The sequence below is a fragment of the Mustela lutreola genome, chromosome 12 (assembly GCF_030435805.1).
Source record: "Mustela lutreola isolate mMusLut2 chromosome 12, mMusLut2.pri, whole genome shotgun sequence".
Lineage (NCBI taxonomy): Eukaryota > Metazoa > Chordata > Mammalia > Carnivora > Mustelidae > Mustela > Mustela lutreola.
In genome coordinates this window covers 3,175,852-3,194,710 of record NC_081301.1, presented here as the reverse complement: position 1 = coordinate 3,194,710, position 18,859 = coordinate 3,175,852, and the positions used below count along the sequence as shown (strand labels likewise).

General features: G+C 62.3%; 2 long non-coding RNA genes across 2 annotated transcripts; one reads left to right on the top strand and one right to left on the bottom strand.

Annotated features, from left to right (window-relative positions):
• Nucleotides 1-4,354: 4,354 nt before the first annotated feature.
• Nucleotides 4,355-10,573, bottom strand: LOC131812804 (uncharacterized). The gene is made up of 3 exons (XR_009346492.1): nucleotides 10,308-10,573; nucleotides 9,955-10,125; nucleotides 4,355-4,690 (listed from the first exon to the last, which is right to left on the bottom strand). It is a non-coding gene; the product is annotated as an uncharacterized LOC131812804 (long non-coding RNA).
• A 191-nt stretch (nucleotides 10,574-10,764) lies between these two features.
• On the top strand, nucleotides 10,765-18,625 carry LOC131812802 (uncharacterized). Its single transcript, XR_009346490.1, has 4 exons — nucleotides 10,765-10,853; nucleotides 15,785-15,975; nucleotides 17,326-17,370; nucleotides 17,768-18,625. It is a non-coding gene; the product is annotated as an uncharacterized LOC131812802 (long non-coding RNA).
• Nucleotides 18,626-18,859: the final 234 nt, after the last annotated feature.

Sequence of the window (18,859 nt, the reverse complement as noted above, 5' to 3'; positions counted from 1 at the left end):
TGAACGTTTCTTGGAGGCTCACCCCGGAACGGTAATGTGGCGTGCGAGTGCCCGCCCTGCCCGCGGACCTTCCCAGAGACCGGCGGGCTCACACCCTGTTCTGCATGGATGTGTCATGTGTGGGTTTTCATAACTGATCCTCTGTTGTTGAGCATTTGGGTTATTTCCAAATTTTAGCTATTGAAACTATATCTTTTTTTTTTTTTTAATATTTTTTAATTCTAAAAGAGACTGCATTTATCTGAGAGAGAAAGAGAGGGAGTGGGTGCCAGAGCAAGGGTGGGACAGAAGCAGAGGGAGAATCCCAAGCAGACGCCATGCTGAGTACAGGACTCAGTCCCACAGCCCTGAGATCAGACCGGAGCCAAAGTCAAGAGTGGGTCGCCCAGCCGGAGTCACCCAGCTGCCCCCAGTAAATTGTTTTTAAAAGGAATCCTGTAATTCCCTTCTGCTATGAAAGCACAACTAGTAGAACAATGGAGAAAGGCTTGGGAAAGCCACATCCATCACCCGTCTGGTGCTCTGGGCGTCCTTGCTCCGTGGTCCGTCCTGCGTATTTTCCCGTCGTGTGCGTGTGTGCACTAGTGTGAGACCACTTACAGCACATGTCAGCGTTTTCCTGCTGTGAAGGACCTGGGCTTTGGATCCAGGCAGAGCCAATAAATGGTGCCTCCTCCTGCTGACTCGGAACAAGACGTGTCACCATGTTTTATCCACTGAGATGTAACGGGGTTTGCTCAGCCATTGCCTTCATGGGCATGAAGGCGATCTCACACGTTTGCTTTTAAGATCAGTGATCATCTATGTCCTTAAAGGATGATTTCCTTCCGCAAGGATGTTTGTCTAGTCTTCGGGCCTCTGTTAACCACTGCCCCCCCATGGGTCTTTCTCTCCTGACACGTGGGTCTATCGCAGATGGGCTGCTCGGGGACCCTGGCTCTGGAGCAGCGTGGGGCTCTTCTCTTCCCTGCTCATCCGGTGCCTGGCCCGGCAGATGAACACAGCCGGGCCAGGAGGCCCCTGGTCGATCTGAATTCAGAGCCTTCCCCTCTCCATTAGCTTCTCTCCCCGTGAAGTCTGGGCTCAGAAGCAGAGGAAAGCACTGGTCTGGGCGTCCGTGCACCTGGATCTGCAGCCCATCTCTGGCCTGGACACACCCACACCAGGGGCTGGTTTCCCCGCCCTCAAGCTCCAATCCCTCCCCGAGGGAGGCCCCAAGCAGCGTGGGTTCTTGACAGGAAGGGCCCCTAGGTGATCTCAAGCTGCCACTGGTCTGGGCCTGCCCTGGGGAACGCCGCAGCTCCGTGCAAGGGAGACCACCCTGGTCCGAAGGTAGATTCCCGCAGAGCCCCCGGGGTTGGGAGGTGCTAGGGGAAGACTACCCCCGGCCCCCGGGCTCCTGCACCATCTCCATCCCGGGCTTGGTTAGCAGAGGACCTGGTGCCCAGTCTGGCCCATATAGAGGAGGACCCTGGGGACCAGGACAACCTCTGCCAATCTCTGGGACTTCTTGAGAACCCTGCCTTCTCTGAGCCGCAGGATGGATGGAACCTGGTGCCCCCTCCCGGCTGCCCTCTGGCACAGGGCGGCGCGTGGTCCTTGATGGAGCTCTTCCTGCACCTTGACAGAGGTCCCTCCAGACCAGTCTGCCAGCTTCCACGTGCCCAAGAAACTGGCTGAGCTGCATTCTGGACCCCTGGGCACAAGGACAAAGGTCTCAGAGGGGGGCTGTGGCGCTGAGCCTGACTCTCCAGCCTCAGTCCTCTCAGGAGGGGAGGTACGGGGGTGGGAGGGAATGCCAGGCCCCACCCCTGCTGGCTCCTCCGGGCTCTGTCCTCCCCTTCCCTTCTGCAGAGGAGACAATGGAGTCTTGGGGAGTCACTGGCCAAGGTCACCTATGGGGCACCCCCTGGCCCTGGGTCCTCCTGTGCCTGGAGGGCCTCCCAAGGGGCAGGGGTCGGAGAGAATCCCTCATGTCCTCCTTCCCACAGATGGGCCGGCCGGAGCCCCCAGGGGAGAAGGTTTCTGACGCCCAGCCGGCCGGCGTCCCCGCTGCTCTCCACCCTGCCCTTGGCGATGTCATCCCTGGTCCCGAGGACTCGGACCTGGTGCCCTCTGTGACCCTGGCTGCGGCTCTGGTCCTACTGTTCCTCCTGCTCTTGGCCTGGCTGGTGTGGGACGGGCTCCTCCGAGGCTCCTGCTAACGCGGCTTCCCAGGCAGAGGATGGGGTGTCCCTTGGCTGGGCCGGGCACGAGTCAGGAGGGGCCTAATGGGAGTGGGCCCAGGGACAGGGGTTGGCGGGTGGACGGCTGGAAGGCAAGAGGGCGGGGAGGCAGCTGGGCCTCCCAGCCACATCCTGGGCCAAACCCTGTGGCCTTTGTCTAGGGCAGCCCCCAGGGGACCCCAGGAAGTTCCCAGGGCCTTCCCGCTGGAGGGCAGGAACCTGATGAGCCCTGGACTCTGCTGTCCAGCGCTGCTGAGCCTCAGGCAGCTGCAAATGCTCAGGCAAGCGGAGCTCAAATCCCCCTCAGGCAGGTTTGCCGCGGCGTGGGGGTCCTCACGGGGGCACGACCACCCTGGGGGCTGTGAAGAAAGCCAGGTGACCCCTGGGCATCTGCGGGATGAGTCCGAGTGAGTCGGGAAATGAGAGTTCCAGCCCAGGCTCTGTCCCCGAGGGGCTGGGACCGTAGACCATGCCCTTGTCCGTTCTGGGCCTCAGCTTCTGCAGGCATCGTGCCTATTCCTGTGCATTGTTGTGAGGCTGAGCACGGCGTAGGCAGTCTGTGGTCACCTCTGCAGCGGACACTGTCCCTTTCGCCTGCACCCCTTCCTCCACCGGGGACCTTGGGGGAAGCCCCCCTCCCCTCCCGGGCGCCTGGGCCGGCGGAGCCGCGATGCGCTGGTCTTGACCGCCACCTGGTGGCTGAAGTAAGAACAGCATCATCTGCCCTGGGATCCCCTTGGGCTCTTCCCAGCGAGGAGGAAAAGGTGTTTCGTTTTTTAAAGTGGAAACATTTGAGCTTGTGGATAAGCCCAAGTTTTGTTACTTAAAAATTCTTTTACCATGTGCTGTCTCTCTCTGTTCCCTTCATTTCTGTGTGACAATTTTACAAAAAAAAAAAAGGCATTGGGAAGGGGGTGGAGGGGGTTGGTGACAGTCAAGCCCAGGGTCAAACCCAGGGTCCTGGGCGTCCTCCTGCCCCCCAGGGTCCCTGCCCCGGGCCTGACAAAGGAAGACATGCACTTCTGAGGATGGGACGTTCGGGTCGGTACCAGGGGTCCTCAAAGAGCACAGCTTACCGAGATACCATGTGCCAGATACGGGGGGCGGGGGCCGAGTGGAGCCCCCAGAGCACACAGGGTGGCTCGGTGCTCTCCTCCTCCTGCCGCCTGGCTTTCCCTCCCTCGGGGAAGGGAAGGACTCTGGGGTGCGCCCCAGCCACGCACCGTACAGGAGGAAGGAAGGAATGGGGGTGTCTCTGCTGTCCCCCGGCGTCCTGAAGCCAGTGCTCACGTGTGTCCAGGCTGTGGTGCTGGGAGCTGCAGACTCCCGCCCATGCCGCATGGGTCCCACGGCCCGGCCCAAGGCCCGCACAGGCCCCCGCGCGCCGCTCACACGGAAGGACCCACACCCGCGGGGAAAGTATTGACCTGTTTTGTAAACATCACCATTCCCCGTGGGAGGTTTTCCTGCGGGGGCAGCCAGATGCCCCAGGTCAGGACCGTGTGGGCTTTGGGTGGGTAGGACATTGCGAAAGGGTCACAGGCCGGCCTGGGGACGGGGCTGGACGAGCCCGGGGTCTGGCAGGCTGCTCCTGAGCTGTCTGGCCCAGAGTTGCCAAGAGCAAGCGGCTTGCGTGTGCACGAGCGTGAGTGTTCGTGTGCCCGTGTGAACATGTGTGTAACGTGCATGCGTGTGCGTGTGTATACAAGTGTGTAGAGGCGTGTGCGTGTGTGCTTGCGTGTTTGCTCCCCGGGGCCTCCTACAGGAGCGTGCACGCGGAGTGAAACGGGCGTCCTCGCTCCCCGGCCGGCTGCTGGCTGCTGGGGCTCTGCAAGGCCGGGCCGAGGGTCCTTGGGAGAGTCCCGCCGCGGAGCCGCCTTCCCTCGTCTGCCCGCAGGGCCGGTGCAGGCAGCGCGGTCACCTCTGATTTCCCAGCTCCTTCCTAGACGGGCCCCTGCTTTTATTTGCACAGACCGTGTGCTTGGCTGGAAACGCAGGTCCCCGTCCTGCCGCCCGGTGGCCCCGTGAGCCAGTTCTGACCCGGAGGTGTCGACCGGAGCAGCCGGGGAGGGTCGCACTTCCTGAGGAGAGAGGTGTGGGGTCCCGCGCAGGCGGGCCCGGCTCATGTTGGGGTGGGTGGGTCCGGGTCGCAGGGAACAGCAAGCCCAGCCTGGGACCGGCCTCCGGCCTCCTGCCTTCCGAGAGGTGAGGACAGAGTGTCCGGTCAAGGCTGGGGGTCCCAGGGTGGGCAGAAGCCTCCCTCCCTCAGCCGAGAGAGGGACAGAAGAGCACACCGATGGGGGTTGCGCAGAGGACACAGCATCCTTCTCCGTGACTCAGGGAATCAGTCCTGAGGGCCAGGCCCCAGCAGAGCCCCAGCGGAGGTCCGGCTGCATGCCCCCTGGGGGACATAATTGAGCACCTTCTGGGGGTTTCAGCCAACCTCCTCCATCAGGTGTATCCTGCTTCGGGCATGATAGGGAACAGAGAAAAGCCAAGTGAGGCTGTCGGCCCCTCCTCAGGGCATGGCTGTGACCCCTGCCTCTCCTGCTCCTGGGTCTGGCACAGTAGCCAGAGAACCGGGGGTCAGTCCCTGCTGTGCGAGCCGGGGGAGCCCCCCCCACCGTGAGCCTCCCTCTCCTCTTCTGTTCGTGGGGGGCGTGGGGACGAGTGTGCAGACGAATGCCGGGGAGCACCGAGCCAGATGCCCAGTATCCTGGGTGGGTGCCCATGACCCCACCTGTCTGCTACCGGCCCTCCTGGTCCCGCGAACCAGCCCAGCGGGAGAGGAGGCGGGTGTGGACACGGGGCTGATCCCCGCCATGTGCCTCCTGTTTATCTTTGGCCCCCGGGCTGCCCTGGGGACTCCCTGCCAAAAGCAAGACTGAATTTTGAATCTTGTTTTGATGATGGTCTCGAGTCTATAAAAAATGTTCCAGTGGGAAACCCAAGGGCAGGGCGGGGAGCGGGGACTTGGGGTCCGCGCTGTGGCCAGCACCCCCTCCCCACAGCCAGGGTAGAGCTTTGGGTGCCTGGTGAGCTGGGGGAGTGCTGGTGAGCGAGGCTGTTCATTTACGGCGGTCGATGTTGGTGCGTCTAGAGCATGAGTGTGTGCGAGCTTGTCGTACAGTGCGGGGGGGGGGGGTCCTTTCCCTGCTCCACGGGCGAGAAAAGGCTGTGACAAAATGATGTCCCTTCCTGTTTGACAGGCCGGCTTTGTCCCCGTGGCCCATGTGCCCGCGCCCACTCCCGCCTCGGATGATTCTGCGGCACGCGGTGGCTAGTTCCCGCCGGGCCGTGGGATCTGGACCCGCCCCACCGCCCCGAGGGAGCCCCGTGGGGGAGCTCAAAGGGGCCGAAGGGCTCAGTGGGCAGGGGCAGGACAGGCGTGTGGCGGGGTCAAGTGGCGCCGAGGGGAGGGCTGCTGTTCCCAGCCTACGGGGGGGACCAAACACGCTCCCCGGCCACGAAGTGGCCCCAAGCTCCGGGCATCGGAGCCCGCAGGGTCAGCCAGGCGGCGCGGCTATCCCGCCGAAGGCCCAGGGCGGGGAGAAGCTCGGAGCCGGGCGAGGACAAGGCTGCGACCAGCAGGTAGGACTAGAGCATGAGACTGCGTAGGGTGTCAAGGAAGAGAAGTCAGGCTTTGGGGGGGGTCCAGCCTTGGACACCCAGGCCGGGCCCGTGTGTGTAATGACACGCGTCGACGCCACGTGTGCCTGTGGCTGTGTGTCTTCCGTCGCTGTGTCCACACCTCCTGGGGCTGGCTTCCAGTGGGCCTGTTGTCTCAGATGGCCACAGGGGTTTGGGACTATGGCCACAATTTCAGGGGCAGACGCAGATGAGGTGCCTGTCCTCGCCTGCCCCCCGACCTTTGAAGGCTTCATCTCGGAGGTAGGCAGCGTGTCTGTGTGAGGGGCTTGGCCCACAGCAACTCCGTGACCCGGGGGCCGGTAGAGGGCTGGGGTCTCACGGGACCCTCTGTGGGATCCGACGATTAGCTGCCCACGAAGGCAGCCCTTTTGAGAAGCCGACCGTCTCTTGCCTGTTAGGAATGGGGTTTCTGCTGTGGGCCTGGAGGATGGATACCAGGTCCCTGCTGCCCTGAAAGGGACTGGTTTGTGGGCGTGGACCTTCTGGAACGCGGTGGGGGGGTCAGGCCCCCTCTGTCCAGGACATTCCCCTCGCCCTTTTCCCCAGATGCAGCCTGGATGGCACCTCCCTGTGGCCACCGGGTGGGTGACCCACACACTGTGGCTGCCTGGCTTCTCTCCACTTCTGCTCACCACGGTCCCGCCACTGTTTCCTGGAGTCCCGAGTCCCATGGGAGTGGTGACCCAGAGGAACACACGAATACGGCAGCACGGGGCCCGCTGGCCTGAATGTGGCCCCTGCCTGTCCCAGATGGCGGTCTGGTGCCCGTCTCTGGAGGAGGACGGCCCTCGTGCACTCCGTGGGCCAGGGCTGGAAGGTTCCAGCGAGCTGCACTAATGTTGCGGGTGTGGGGAAGGTTCTCCAAGATTGTCCTGCAAGCCCCTCCCTGCCTGTGGACGGACGTGACCCTCTCCAAGGCCAACAGCCAATGCCTCTGTTTGCGGACACTTCCGGGCTTTCTCGGCGCCCTGAGCCCACAAGTCCCTCTCTGCAGGGACTTCTGCTGGGACAACAGATTTTGTGCCCTTTGAGTTGTCTGTTGGGCAGGACTTGCTGAGTGAAAAGCTCCATGGGACAGGGGCTGGCGTGCCTGTGCGAGCGACCCCACGGCGGGGACCCCAGAGAGCCACCTGCCGCGGAGGTCTCCACGCCGCGCCGGGAGGGTGGGCTGGGGGCTCCGGGGCAGGAAGGCCCGCTCCCGCTTCACCATCTTGCCTCTCACCGGCTCATTACCGAGAGTCCAAGTCGAGTGCGGGCGGACCTCTCTGCTCTTTCTGAGACACAGGCCCCTTCCCCAGGCTCGGCTGTTTTCCCTCCTTCATTTCCAGGTTCAGACTTAGGCATCGGAGTCAAGTGCTCCAGCCTGGGGACCGGCCCCTGAAAGGCCAGGCGGGGGTCTTCAGCTCGGGGGTGTCCTGGCGTTCACACCTCTTCCACTTGCACTGGAAACGCGGGGGTCACGCATGGCTCCCCCAGATGGGCCCCTCAGTGCTGTGAGGATGCGGCTCTGGGCGCGCAGCCTTGTAGCCACGGGGGGCTGACAGCCGGGGTCCCTGGGACCGCCCGGGGCTTCCTCGGGCTCTGCCTCGGGGCCTCGCCCTCCGGCGTGTTCACTCCGCCCTCGGGAAGGGCAGAAGGGGGTTTCACTTGCTTAGAAGCCCACAGCGTCTGTGTGGGGTCAAGGGCAGCGTCCTCACTGCTGCTCCCCCCCCCCCCCAGGTTGGCCAGCCTGAACCGCAGGTTCAAGGACTGGAACGGGCCCCTGGCCTCTGGGAAGCTGAGCTGCTGCCGACTTGGCCTTCCCTTTGGCCGGAGTTGGGTTCCAGAGCAGAGGCCGGGCCTCTGGGTAGGGCTCCGGGGGCCCAGCTGCAGACTGGGCGGGCAGTCCTGCCCAACGGGGGCTCCTCCTGGAGCTCGGGTCCACCCAGTCTCGGCTGGGGCTGACCCGCAGGTCTGGGCCGTGACGGGCTCAGGAGAGAACACGGAGGCCCTGACCTAGTGTTTGCATGTCCGCAGGGGACAGCGTCTCGGACTTGGGGGTGGTTTCATCATGTGGTTTATTCATCCACATGTTTGGGTTTTCTACGACGCACAGGAACGACCGGGGTCATAGGTGAGAAAGATGGTTGCTTTGAGCAAGTTAGAATCGTCACCCGTGTGTTGCCGGTGTGGTGAAACGGGTGTCATCTCCACGTGGGACAGGTCTGTATCCATCCCAGCCGGGCCCCGGAGGGGAACCGAGTCCATGCGGCGGGGCTTGGGGGGCTCCGTCCGTCGGGATAGGCCCGCGTGGATCCGCCCGTGGGAGCGGGACCCCGCTGAGCCCGAGGGATGGACGGGGGAGGGTGCTCGGGGAGGGGCAGCGTGGGGGCCATGGAAGGGCCGGTCTCGGAGGGTGAGTTGGATTTTAACAGGCAGGGAGCAGAGGCGTCCCAACGGTGTCGCAGGTGCACGCCCGTGTCCACACGGGGCGCAGAGTACCGGGTGCTGCCTAGCAGGAGGGGAAACCAAAGGGCCGGTGAGGGCGGCCCGCGGGGAGGCGTGTAGGCCTGGTGGGCCGGCGGCACGGGGCCCCGTGAGGTTTCGCAGCTGAGGGAGAGCGGGGACGTGGCCGCGGCCTCTCACCGGCCATGAGCGGGGAGAGCCACAGTCTGAACCAAGCGTGGCCTCAGCCCACAGCGGCCGGCCTGCAGGAGGTTGGAGCCGGGCTCCCCCACGGCCTCAGGGCCCCGTGGTGGCTCCTGGATAGGTTGATGAGAACCGGGGTGCAGGCTTCCAGAAGCCACCAATCCCTCTTCAGCCTTATTTTCAGACACTCTGGGACACCAGCCCATGGCCCTCCCCGCAGAAGTCACCCAGCTTGGGAAGACGTCCAGGGAAGAAGCGCACACATTCCTCTGGATCGGGGCTAGAGAGAGATAGCCTCCGCACTGCAGCCCCGGGGGCAGGCGGGGACTGCTTTGTCAGGCGGGGACACGCCGTCCCCTGGCCTGGCCTGGCCTGGCCTCCTGGCGCAGGGCCCGAGCTGGGAATGGCGTCTGACCCTGTGTTCCAGGCGAGGCTGGGGCAGCGTCCTCAGGACACAGCTGTGCCCAGCTGTTTCCCGAATGACATAGTCCAGAAAACCTACACCCCCACTGCTCCCAGCTCTGCTGACCAAGGGACACAGGTGTCAGGGCCCTTTTGGGGGCATGTGACCCTGGGGGAACAGGACAGAGGCCAAGACCTGCTTGGCTCGCAGAGTCTGGGAAAACTGTTGACTTCCTGAGGCCTCCCAGGTACATTGTGTGGCTAAGAAGGCTAGGGGATGGCCTTGGCTCGGGTTCCTAAAGTGAGAGGAGAGGCTGTCTTCCAACAGAAGAATGCACAGCAGCCTGGTCACGGCCGCCAGCGTCCGCTGCAGGAAGACCCACTCTGCGGCTGTGATCTCTGCCGTCCCTGAACCCACAGGTGTTCTGACTGGAAGACCTTACCCGAGTCCTTCTGGGGGCCCTTAACAGGGGAGGGGAAACTATGGCTTTCCTTCAATCCACGGGCTTGGCCGTGGGCCTCAGGCAAGTCACAAAGCTTCTCTGTGCCTTGGGGTCCCCAGGGGTTTAGTGGGCTCCCTCCTCCTCCCTGTCAGAGGCACAGGCACTCAGAGCAGGGCTGCCAGCCTCAAGGCCCGGCCCGCGTGGCCAGTATGGGCACAGGGCCCTCCGGAGATGCAGGCTTCTGACGGCTGCCACTGGCCTCTGCCGAGGAGGGCTCTGCAGACGTACTCCCACTCCTCTGCCCGCTCCCCGGAGTGTGAGCTTCCGTGGGCAGGGCCAGGTGTCTTGTTCATTGCCAAATCTCCAGGGCCTCAACCCTGCCTGGCCCGTAGGAGATGCTCAGTGAGTATTGGATGAGTGAATGAATTCACCCATCACTAACTCATTTGTTGAGAATGGCACAGTTTGAGTGCCTAGACCCTGGAGCCCGATAATCCCGGTTCTGAGGTTTGAGTCTCTGACTTACTGGCTGTTGAGCGAGTTAATGTCCCTGTGCCTCAGTTTCCTTGTCTGTACTATGACGGGAAAAAGATTTCTGTTCTTACCAACATGAAAAGCAGCTACAGGGCGCTTGGGTGGCTCAGTGGGTTAAGCCACTGCCTTCGGCTCAGGTCATGATCTCAGGGTCCTGGGATCGAGTCCCACGTCGGGCTCTCTGCTCAGCAGGGAGCCTGCTTCCTCCTCTCTCTCTGCCTGCCTCTCTGCCTACATGTGTTCTGTCAAATAAATAAAAAAAAATCTTTAAAAAAAAAAAAAGAAAGAAAAGAAAAGCAGCTACAGACTCAGGCTAGAAGAAAAGCTGTCCGTCCCGCACGCTGTCTTCTGTTGGCTGGGAGGTGGCTGGGCCTTAGGGCCAGGACGGGGAAGGAGGGACACGGGGAGAACGCGGTACACTCACGCTGGCTTTGCTTGAAGAGGTCGGAGGACGAGGCCACCATGTCACTCTGGAACAAAGAAGCCAGGGGTCACACACGGGGGCCTGGGTGGCTGTCGGTCAAGCATCCGACTCTTGATTTCAGCTCAGGTTGTGATCTCAGGTGGTGAGATCGAGCCCCGCATTGTTTTCCGTGCTCAGCGGGGTGTCGGAGAGATTCTCTCCTATTTCCTCTGCCCCTCACCGCTGTGCTCTCTCTCTCTCCCCAAAATAAATAAATCCTTAAAAACAAACAAACAAACAAACAAACAAGGAGAAGCGTAGTTGTAAGCACGGAGTTTTACCGAGTGTGGCCTCCGGCCCTCCCCGCGGGGCCGTGTGGGGACTGGATGCTCTGGAGCTGAGGAAGGGGCGTTGCTGGAACCGGGTCACTGGTTGGTCGCCCCAAGCAGGACGTCACGAGGCTGGGAGGGATTGGATGCTGGTCTTCGTGTTTACCGGTGGTGATGGCCGAGGAAGAGTCTGTCTTCTTATGGGATACGGGGAGCTGAAACTTTCCTGTTCTCACAGGTAAATGGGAGCGTCATTTTTGGGCTCTCTCTGGGACTAGGGACAGAAGACAAAATGCTGAGACTGGCCGTGGCGGGGTGCCGCTGAAGGCCACCTCCATGGGCTCAGGTTTCCCAAGCGCCCCGTTCACTGTCGAGGGGAACTGGAAACTGGCCGACCTTGAGGGTTTGCATCAACAGTGCCTAGCTCAAGCCCGGGGCTGGCAGAGGAGGGAGAATTCTCTAGAACTCATCGTCCTAAGCTGGCCCTCATGTGTCCGCGCGACCTGAGTTTAGTCCCTCAGCCACCCCCACACCCCAGACGAGAGATCTCAGTCGAAAGGGATCTCAGACGGGGAGGGACCTCCTTGTAGGGTGGAAGCAAAGGCAAACCCTTTGCAAAGGAATCTGCCTTCATCTGAGGCCTCGGGAAACTTCCAGAAAGTTCCACAGCTCCAAACGAGCCATTCAGAGTAAAAATTCACGAAATACACATGGGAACAAGGCACCATGAGCAAAAGCTGACCGGATTGGTCGACCATAGGGTCAGATCAACAAGAAGATCCAGATACTGGGAATACCGGACCTCGGAAACAAAGTCAAAGTGTTTTCGCTTTGTTTTTAGAGGGGGAGGGGCAGAGGGCGGGAGAGAGCATCAGGCCGGCTCTATGCCCAGCACGAAGCCCAGTGCAGGGCGCGGCCTGAGGTCCTTTCCTGAGCTGAGATCAGGAGTCGGGGGCATGACCGCCTGAGCCACCCAGGCGCCCCAGGATCGTCGTCTGGAGCACAGCCGGCCATCCCAGTGGCGCCCAGGGGTGTCTCCGTGAGCTTTGATCTCGCGGCGCTGACCGTTCGTCTCACGTGCTTGTTGGTGATTCCTGAGTCTTTGGTGAAGTGTCTGCTGAAATATTTGCCATTTTTTTTTCTCCCGTTGTTTATCTCGTCACTGAGTTTTGAACGTTCCCTCACGTGTCCCGGATACGAGGCCTTTATCATATGTATTTTACAAGCATTTCCTCCCAGCTTGCTGCCCTTTTTTTTTTTTTTTTTTAAATTTCCTTAATGATGGCTTCTGAAGGACCAACGTTTTAAATTTGGATGAAACTAGCTGACTGATTATCTTCTCGGACGGACTACGCTTTCGCTGTCCTATCTAAGAATCTTTGCCTGACCAAAGGTCGCCAGGATTTTCTCTTATGTCTTCTGCTGGAAGCTTTCTGATTTGGGGAGTGAATTTTGGGGTGTGGTGTGAGGGAAAGGTTGAGGTTCGTCTCGCTGGCATGTGGACATGGGTCGGGGCCAGTGTCCTTTGTTTCAAAGGCCATTCATTCCCGGGGGGGGAAGGTTGGACGAGCTCTGCCCCGCTGGCTGGCTGGGACCACTCGGTAAGGGTTCAGATGACCCCGCGGAGCTCGTCCGATGGCCTCCCACAGAATGTGAGACGCAAACACGCCGGGCTCCCAAGGCCCATCATGAAAACTGACCCCATGCTGGGGCACAAAGCCAGTCTGAGCCATTTTTCCACGTTGGTGTCTCATAGACTGTCCTCAGCGCCCGTGAGAAACCAGCGCCCCCAATCTGCGGATTAAGAAAGAAGACATCCTAAGGAAATCAGAGCAAGGGGGCCGCAGTGCCTGTCTCAGAGGGCGATGGTGGAGAGGCTCGAGTCCGTACACAAAGAGCAGCATACGGAAGGGTCCGGAAGGCCTGGGGCACGCCGAGGGCCAGACTTTCATGCCTTCTGCCTCCTGCCTGTCCTGCTTCTCTGCGGACGCATGCACGGGTTTATAAGCCTGCGCTGGCTGTATGGTCAGCTTTGCACCAGGCTTGGTGGGGCCCTCCCAGCATTCCTGTGCAGTGCGCTGGGCAGGCCGGCTGGGTTCCCTGCGCGCTCACGGAAGGATGCAGCACCCGGCGGCTTGGATGGTCCACAACGGAGTTCTGCCTTGTGCCCTCACACAGCAGGACAAGAGGGGCCGTGAGCGGCAGAGGACGGGACACGGGACTGGGGAGCACGCACCAAGAAAGAAGTCCCAGCTCTGTCCATGTGAGACCTCAGGCTGACACTTCACTGGCCCTGTTTCCCAGTCTGAGCAATGCGGACAGCCAAGATGCGCCAGGATGAGGGCGTGATCACAGCCTTGAGAGCCCCTTCCCGGCTGTAACGGGGCTGATCGCACAGTCCGGAGGACATGGGGGTCGTGGGGCCCAGTGCAGAGAGGAGCAGGTGTCGGCAGGAGGTTGTCTGTGTTGACCTCGTGGGGTCTGCCACTCTGTGATTTCTCGAACTGGCTGGAGGCCCCAGGCCGGGATAGCCCTCGGCCCCTCCCCTCCTGGCACCGGAAGTCAGGGCTGTTGGGCTGAGGCCGGCGTCTTCCCAGAGCCCAGGCTGGAGCCGGCAGCAGACAGGCCCTTATCTGCTGCTGCTCTGAGGCCCGCTACTGGGGGGCAGGGGCCCGGGGGCTCTGCCAAACATCTTCCAGATGTGGCCACAGCTACCCGATAGCCTGGCGCTGGCTGGGGCCGTCAGCCAGCAGTCTCCTGTTAGCCGAGCTGTTAGGAAAACAAAACCCCATGAAGGCAAGGCCGGTGGGGGCCCAGCTTCTCGGGAGGGAGAGGGGGCGACTGGCCCGACACACAGATCTAGGCTCTTGCTGGTCTCCTCCTTCCCTGGGGCCTTCTGGCGGGAGCCTATCCAGCCCGCCCTGAGCTTGGGGCGGCTGCAGCCGTTGGCTGGCTGCCTCCTGGGTGGGGATCTCAGTCTCTCGGCCGAGGGCTCCCTGGAGGGCTCCTCTGCGGTGCACAGGGCTGGGTGATGGGAGCTCATGTGTCCACTCATCCCCGACGGCAGCTCGACAGTGTCGCCAGTTTGCCGGTCAGATTGCAGGTCCCGTGTGCCTCCGCCAGCCTTCCCGAGCCAGGATGGGGTTTCGGGCAGCGGGGGGTTGTGGGAGGAGGGGCCAGCCCACCCACTGCCCTGCTGGATGGTCCCAACAGGATAAGCAAGGGGCTCTCCTTCTGGAGGTGTCGGGGGCTGGAGGGTGACCAGGGTCACGTGGCCCCGGGGAGTGAGCACTGCAGAGACATCTCCTTTCCAACCCTGGCCCCTCCATTGTGTTCCTGGCGTGCGGGTCGGCAAGGGGTCGAGGCCAAGGCTTCTGAGGTTACTGGTGAGCCATTTATCCCATGCGGGCTCTTCAAGGAGCCGCGAGTCTGCCCTCGCCAAGACATGGAAAAACCCACCCATTCCTGTGTTGAGAAATGTTTGGTAACTGTGCGTGGGGAGTGGCCGACATCTTCCTTCGACCCACCGATGGGACCTGCTCTGCAGAGCCTTCCCCGACCCTTGTGCCTCACTCACCTCTGTCTCCACTGCCCCACTAGCGGGTGTGCGGCGGGAAGGCAGAGCCCGGGGGTGGCTCCCGGGGCGGGGGGGGGGCTCCCCGCGAGGCCCCTAGGCTCGGACAGCTGCTGGCATGGGTGGCCACTGTGGGCACCCATCCCATGGCCCTTTCTCGTGCAAGGCTGAACCCCAAGGCCAGCACACACCTGCTCTGATGTCCTGTTCACGGGCTCGGGTGACGGCACGCCCCACCCCACCCTGGAGGGTGGGCAGCCCAGGAGTGCGGCTCCTCCCCCTCCCCCTTTGGACCCTGAGCATGCCAGGCGACACCCGTGTAGCTCCCTCTGGCCCTGGATCACAAGCCAGAGTCAGAAGCAGGGAGAGCCCAGCCGTGGAACCCTTCCCTCCGTCAGGGCAGCCGTGGTTCTCTCGTGGCTCTGATGGCAAGGAGGCAGGAGGGCGGGGGAGGTTCGCGGCACAGAAGGCGGTCGGACTCAGAGCTGTGGCACAGTGAAGCTGGCATGGACGAGGCTCAGGGGCCAGGCATCTGCAGGCTCCCACGGCTCAGGCCACTTTGCTTTTTTGGTTTCAGATTCGAACCTGCCTCTTCCAGGCAGTCTTCCTTGCTTACTTCCTTGATCCATAACAAACACTTGTTTCCTTGGCAAATGGAGGCATTTGGTGCCATATCTGGGGTGAACGTCTCCTGGTGATAAGGGCCCCTTCGCTTGTTTGCCCGTGACCACTGGTAATGGAAATAACGGCGCCCTTTCTTACATGCCATTTATCCAACACTGTGCTAAGTGCTCTGTACTCAGTGACCTCATTCAGTCTTGGCAATGACCCTGCGGGGTGGGGTGGGCACTGCTACAGAGGAAGCCGCTGAGGCCGAGGGAGCCGGGAGGGGGCTGGGAGCCCGTGTGCGGTCACGAGGGGAGAGGTCCACCCTCGTGTCTGCACCTGACCCCCCAGCCCAGCCTCCTGCTTCCTCTTTCCCAAGACCAGTCTAGCCAGCCCTTGACTCAGTTTACCCCATGGGCCGGAGTGGGCCTGCAGGCAAGGCTGCCGTCCCTGGTCAAAGGCGAGGAAACCCGGTGTGGAGATGGGCCGACATGGGCCGCAGGGCCCCGTGCCGGGAGGGGTGTCCACGGTGGCACGTGCCCGGTGCGGCCACTAAGCAGCTCGTGTTCTTTTTTATTTTATTTTTTTAAGATTTTATTTGTTTACTTGACAGACAGAGATCACAAGTAGGCAGAGAGGGTGGGGGAAGCAGGCTCCCCGCTGAGCAGAGAGCCCGATGCGGGGCTCGATCCCAGGACCCTGAGATCATGACACCCAGCAGCTCGCGCGGCTGACCAGCCTCCCGGTTACGCCCTGGGCCTTCCGCAGGCTCTGCAGAAGCGTCTGGCCCACATACCCGGCACTCCTTCCCGCAGCAAACCATTGCCTTCCTGCGGGTCCTGGGCCAAGCCCCTGAGGCCGAGCCCAGGGCGGATTCCTGCCCGGCCTGCTTTCGCTAGCTAGAGCTCAGCCCCGCCGGCAGCCCCCACAAGGTAGATGGGGAGCTGTAAAGCCTCTTTAAAAGGGGCAATAAAAGTTTTGGGTTTCAGATGGTCTTACTGAAGAAGCAGAGGAACAGAGACAGGAAATGTCGGTAGCAGCAGACGCCGGCCAGAGCGCACAGACCGCCTCCTTCCCAGCACGCAGGCTGCTGGCTCCTCCCGGCCCCACGGCCCTCGCCTGGCTCCCAGCTCCCAGGGAGACGCGGGGGCCCCACATACACTGTTTCGTCTGCGTGGTTGTAAGTGTTTCTAACGCTTCTCCGTTTGCCGCGGTGGAGGCGGGCCACGCCCCTCCAACGGAGCCCCACACGCGAGTGTGCGTGTGTGTGCGGGAGGTGGTGTGTGCTTGGGCCCGGGGCACACGAGGTCTCCAGCAGGGCCATCCACTGAGTCCGCTCTGTGCTCCGCAGGGCCTGGAGCCCGGGGCTGGCCCCAGAGAGGCCCGTGTCTCCCCCAGCCCCAGGCTCAGGGGCGTCCAGCAGGGGGAGGACGCAGCCCCGTCCTGCGTCCCACACTCTCAGCCCTTCTGCCCGTGTCACTTGGTGTCACTCAGGAGCCCCAAACCACACGTCCAGGGGGCTGCCCTGCTGCTTTAGTTCCCAATGGGCGTGCCGTCCCGAGCCACAGCTGTGGGCCGTAGCCACGGGGAGAGGGTTGTCTCATGAAGTACAGGGCACTGTGTCAAAGTCGAATTTCAGGTCAACAGTGATTCTTGGTTTAGTGTAAGCATGTCACGTGTACACACGTCCCAAATACCCCAGGAGATTTACGCAGGCAAAGTCATTACTTTTTATCAGAAATTCATGCATAACGAGGTGTCCGGAGACCCTGCATCACTACCCCTGCAGCAATTTGAATTTAAATTAATGAAAATGAACGGATACTTAGCTCCTCTGTAGCTCCAGCCACGCGGTGGGAGGGGCGGCGAGCAGCGGGCGAGCCCGAGGGCCCCAAGCATCTCTCGGTCTTGAGCACCGTCTACCACCCGGTGCTCCGGGTTAGCCGGCGGCTAACCTCTGGGACTCCACGATCGCGCCCCGCTGGAGGCAGACTCAGGACTTCTGGTTCCCTAATCCGGGTGGGTGGTGGGTCCTGTCCAGAGCCCCCGGGGATCTGGGAGGGCCTGGGAGGTCCTTGCTGGCTCCCGGTGCCGTGACTGTCCAGTTCTAAGGCCTGAAGAGCCTGGGCTGGGCGGCAGTGGGGTTCGGCACTGTTTGATCTGAAGACCGTGACCTTCTTCCTTGTTAGTCTTGAGGTGAAGGGGCGGCCATTCTGGGCGGGGGCTCCCTTTTGTCTCCCTCCCGGGCCTCATGCCCTGGCCCTTCTAGAGCCACCAAGATGTCAACGTGAGCCTTTGAGCTGGAGGAAGATGCCACTAGGAGGGGAGTGAGACCCTGGGGACAGCCACCTCCGCAGCCAGGGTCCGGAGGCTAGGACCAGCCACTGCGCCCCGGCCCTTCGTGTCCTCATCAGCACGGTGGGGTCTCCATGGCGCTGAGCCTGCTCGGAGTGGCACAGCGGGCCTAGAGCCCGAGAGGCGGATGGGGCTGAGGGCTGGAGCGCGCCTCCTAATTGTCCATGACTTACAGACTTGGCTGGGCTCCCGGACAGCCTCATAAATCAGCGCGGCCACAGTGAGTAGCCTGTTCGTGTGGGCCTTACGCGCTTGGCAGGCCCCTCGCCTCCTCCCTGCTTGGGAGCACGCTACTGCCTCCCATTTTCCATGGGCCGCCGCAGACCCGGGAGCTGGGATGTGCTCGCGGGGCATGGCGGGGGCTGGGGGGGCTGGCGGAGGGCTGGGGAGGAAGCCGCCACCTTGGGGATGCCTGCTCCCAGACTGCTCCCCCAGGCCCCTGGTGTGCCCCTCAGCACCTTCCCTTTCCCTGCCGCGGGGGTCTCCCCTCGTGGAGCCGGGAGCCGGGCCTGGTGGGAAGTCACTGCAGGGCGCTCTGTCTCCTCCTGGGTGAGCACACGCATGTGGCCTGCACGTGTGTCTACAGTACATGTGAGTGTGCCCACATCCCCCACCAGATAAGAAGCCACTGGAAGCAGCATCTGGCCATCGTGGCGCCGGAGAAGGCGGGGACACGTCTGTCTGGGTGGACGGCACCGGAGCACAGAGACTCAGTTTCCTCATCTGGGAAGCGGAGCTGTGGCGCATCCCTGCTGCCCGCGGCCCGGCCGGGACGCAGATCCAGCGCGAAAGAGCTGAGCGGCTGCTCTGTCGTCACCGGCCTCCAGCGACAGAAAGGGGCTGAGCCGGCAGGAGGCCTTGGGCGTCCAGTCCCCCACGCGCGGGACCTCTGGTTGTCAGGGAGGCTGACAGACAGAGGGGCCAGGCTGAGGGGTCAGGCTTGTCCCCAGCTCTCTCCTGGCCCCGGAGGTGAGCAAGAGGTGACTTTAGGACAAGCTACGGGCCGCCCTCTGCCGTGGGGCTGGGTGCGCCTCTTCTGGAAATACAAACAGGCCCCAGACAGGTGTAGGTAACTTCCTGCCTGACAGATGTGCCCACATCATTCGGGAAGCTGGGGCTGCTGGGGAGGCTCAGGTTTGTGAGGTGACGTCTGGGAGGCCTGATCCCGCCCCCGGGGCTCAGTGCAGACGGGCTCGGGGCCGGGGCTCGCTGGCCTCCCACTGCACTGCGGCCAGCCGGCCCCGGGTGTCCAGCTGTGGGCCGCTGGCCTCTCCTCAGGTTTCCCTGCACCCGGACCCCCTCCCCACACTGGCTCTGAGCTCGGGCGGAGTGCTGGGGGTGCTCCGAGGACCCACACAGGTGCTCATGCCTGCCCGTGGGACGGCTCCCGGGTCAGGTGGCGGGCACGGCTCTGGGACCGGCGGGCTGGGCTTGGGGCCCAGCTCTGCCCTCACTGGCTTGGGGCCTCAAGCCCACCATTCCCTCTGAGCCTCAGGCTTCTGTCTTTAGAGCGGAATGATCGTGCTTTACTGCAGACTTGTCTGATGGATTAGATCAAGGGCTGAGTACACAGCTTTGGGAACCAAGTAAGGCACTGGGGAGTTTCACAGGTCTCCATTCCTGAAGTGGCTTGATTCAGGGACCTGGCTGAAGGGCTGGCCACACGGGCCTGGGCCAAGGACAGAACTGCCCCTCTTCTGGCGTCGGGA